Source organism: Chrysochloris asiatica, unplaced genomic scaffold (genome assembly GCF_000296735.1).
Source record: "Chrysochloris asiatica unplaced genomic scaffold, ChrAsi1.0 scaffold00252, whole genome shotgun sequence".
Classification (NCBI taxonomy): Eukaryota; Metazoa; Chordata; class Mammalia; order Afrosoricida; family Chrysochloridae; genus Chrysochloris; species Chrysochloris asiatica.
This window is the reverse complement of record NW_006408770.1, coordinates 2,124,333-2,128,224: the sequence shown is the minus strand read 5'-3', so window position 1 is coordinate 2,128,224 and position 3,892 is coordinate 2,124,333. Positions and strand designations below refer to the sequence as shown.

The 3,892-nt window shown below is 37.1% G+C and overlaps 1 pseudogene; it reads left to right on the top strand.

Annotated features, from left to right (window-relative positions):
• Positions 1-2,430: 2,430 nt before the first annotated feature.
• On the top strand, positions 2,431-3,448 carry LOC102842567 (annotated as a pseudogene).
• Positions 3,449-3,892: the final 444 nt, after the last annotated feature.

The window sequence follows — 3,892 nt, the reverse complement described above, 5'->3', positions numbered from 1 at the left end:
TAATTGTTATCATGACTAATTGCGACTGTCACAACTGTAAAGGTAGGAAGTTTTGTAACAAAAATGAGGGAGTGGTTAATCTTACAGTCCAGAAATAAAGGACCCTAGGATCATCAAGGGAGAAGAGCACAAGTGGAATGTGAGACCTTATCCAGAGAAGCAGTGACACCAGAGATGGAGGCAGAGATGAAGACATGGAGAGGGAGCAGCTGAGGATTCTAGATTCATGGGAAGACAGGGACAAAGAGCTGGCGGCCAGAAGGAAGACTTGCAGAATGCGCCCTTTGGTAGTTTAAATTATTATATATGCCTGAGTGTTTTTTTGTTTTTTTTTTAAAGGAGCTAAAGTGAATAGAAATACTGTTAACTGATGGTGCATGGAGGAGATTATACTCATTGTACTGAAACAAGGTGTATGACTTGTTGAATGTAAAACTGATGATCTGCCCTGTAAACTTTTACTCAATCTACAATTAAAACCTTAAAAAAAAATAGGGGGCTATAAAGGCACCAAACTTATATGCTTTCATGAGGGTGATTAGTATCAGAACCAGGTGGGTAAAATAGAATCCTCACTGAATAATTTTCCTCCTGTTCAGATGGGTCTGGTGAAATGGGATGGGAGATGATGAGGATAGGATTTTATAATTCAATTATGAGTGATTATTATCAGGACTAATGACAATGGTCACAACTGTAAATGTAGAAGAGTATAATTAAAAGGGGGAGCAGCTAATTTGTCATCCTTTGTGGAGAATTACTCTAATTTTAAGAAACAACTTTTGGCTTGCTACCGGGCCTTAGTAGAGACCGACCATGCAACCACTGGCTAAAAACTAGTATTAACACCCAGCTATCACAAACTGGGTGTTATCTTTGACACAAACCTTAATGCCATAAATTTGAACATATGCAGCAGAACTCCATTATTAAGTGGCAGTGGTATATGAGTATATGAGATGAAAGACAAGCAGATCCTAAGGTCACAAATAAGTTGCATGAAAAATTGGACTAAATGCCTATGACCTGTACCTCCGTTACTTTATTCTTTCACAGTTAGCACCTATGGCCTCAAGAGTTAATTCTGTGATGAATTGACTGAGGAAGAAAAAAGGTTGTCTTTGTTTGCACAAGGTTCTCCATGATATGCATGTATCACCCAAAATTAAAGAACTGTAGTTATGGGAATTCTAGTATGCAGAAAGTTGAGCAGTGCACTTCCTTTGTCACTTTGTCTTGAAAAAGAAAATATTAGAAGTAAGAATCCATAGAGATTTATGGGCTACAGCCAATGGTTTGACTGTGTGATCAGGACTTGGAAGGAGCACTAGTAGAAAAACCAGTAACACAGAAGACTGAGGAAGAAATATGTGGATAGAATTCTTCACATGGACAAAGAATGTGAAGATATTTGGGTCCTGTGTGAACGCTAACAAAAGGGTGATATCAATAGAGGAGCATTTCTGTAGTTACGTGAATCAGATAACCCATTAGATAACTATCAGTCAGCCTCCTTCCCCAGCCAATCATGTCATTGTCCAAAGGTAGCAAAGACTTTGCCATACTCAGTTACATTTCCCAGAATTCGATTATTGTATTTTTCCAGTTAGGGTGCATGCACCATAAGGGATAGTCTTGTGAGATTCTGGAAAGGAGAAGTGTGCCAGCAATTGTAGCATATAGTTTATGTAACATCATTTATGTACCAATTGTAACATAAACACTGTATCATTAATCTGCTGATTCAAACTGACATGAAACAAGCTGGGCCAGTTGAATGTGTTTACCTGCATGACAAAAGGCGCTCACTTTTTCATGATAGTGTTATCACCAAAGTTAGAGGCAATAAGAATGGACAGACTTCAGTCTATCCCGTCAAGTTCTAGCTTATGTTCATAGGGTTCAGCCTGCTCATGACCTTCCCTTACTATTAGCCCTATAGACTTCAAGTTCCTGTATCAGATGCAGAAACAACATTCCAGGGACTGCTTAAGTGTCCTCCACAATTATGTAAGCCAATCCCTGCAATAAATATATCCATATCTGTCTATCTATCTATCTATCTATCTATCTATCTATCTATCTATCTATCTACCTGCCCACCTACTTATTATCTCTAATTGTTTTTACTTATCTGGTTGAAGCCTGGCCAAAATAGGAGTTGTTTTATGTATCTTCGTGATTTGTTCTGGTCCTGCTTGAACCTGTTCATCACCACTGGCCACAGCCTGTGAAGCAAATTTGTGGGTCAAAGTGCATGGGAATCCACCCAAACAGGAGATCGTTCTGACATTCAAAGTAATGCTGTCTACTACATTTTATTCATTACTTTACCAGTCATACAAGCAAACAGTGTATGTTTTCTTACCTTGTAATATCTCTAACCACCAGAAATTTAAATGTGTAGAGGAAAGATTGATCTTACCATAAAACCTCAAAACTACATTTTTGGGAGAAAAAAAAGTTATTTGAGAATCCCTAATGATAGCAATTAAGTTATGAAAGTTTTATTAAAAAGACTTACTCTTCAGACAAATACTCAAGTCTTTACATCTTTTAGTCTCCAAGGCTACAGTGGCGGAACTTATATTCTACTGCTATATTGATGATGTCATCCACACCAAAGGAAAGAACTCTGGAACAGAGTGATACAGTGTCTGTTCAACTGAGACTGGAGAAAAAGATGTTTATTAGGAAACTGTGCTTATTTCCTTTTCTCCCACCATTGGAAGTTAAAACCAAGTTTTATAATTCAGAAATGGATGACTTATTTCTTGAAATCCAGATTCAGAATACTTCATCTTCAACCGTGTTCATACAAAAGGTTTCCTTAGAGCTGTGTGTAATGTACACTGTGACAGAATTAAATACAGTTAACCAAGCTGGCATAGATGAGTGTACTTTTGGAACCAGGACATTTTTGCAGTCAACGGAAGGACGCCAATACTTATACCACCTTCAACTCAAGGAGGAATTCACAGAGAAAGCCAGTACCATTAAGGGACTAACAGAAATGGGAAAACTTGTTATAACATGGAAAAGAAATCTAGGTGAAATAGCATTGATCCAGACGATCCAACTTGAAAGAGAAGCCCCAGGGTATGGAAATATGAGGCTCTCTTTGGAGACAATCCCAGATACTGTAGTTCTTGAAAAGCCTTTTCATATTACCTGTAAGATAACAAACTGCAGTGAAAGGAAAATGAAATTGGTCTTGAAAACATGTGATACAGATTCAGTTCGTTGGTGTGGAAAGTCAAGAAAGTATCTTGGAAAGCTGCCACCAAGTTCATCTCTCTGTTTTACCCTCACACTACTGTCCTTGAAACTGGGCCTTCAAAGTATATCTGGAATACAGATAAAAGACAAATTATTAAAGAGAACATATGAATATGATGATGCCGCACAAGTCTATGTAATACCTTCTATGGTTAAAATAAAAAGCTGATGAAAATTTCCAGTATTATGCTTTCCAGGGATTTCAGAAAAAAGTTTTTTATATATTTGTCAGCAGCAAAATGTTCGACAATTAATAACAAATATAAGGGAAATTTTTTAAATTTATTTTCTGTAAGATTCTGAATGGCTTTGAGAATGAAGTATTTGTTGATTTTGAAAAGAAAAATGTATTTTTTCCCATCTCTTACTTGTATGAACTATTTTATAATTCTACCTTGTATACTTCTTAATTTTTATGACTGTATTAAGATCATTATATATGGCCATTGTTGTTCGGTGCCTTTGAGTCAGTTTCAACTCATAGTGACCCTATATAGGGTTTCCGAATTATAAACCTTCACAGAAGCAGAAAGCTCTATATGTCTCCCACACAACAACCGGTGAGCTCAAACTGCAGACCTTGTGGTTAGCAGTCCTTTAGAGCCACCGCATT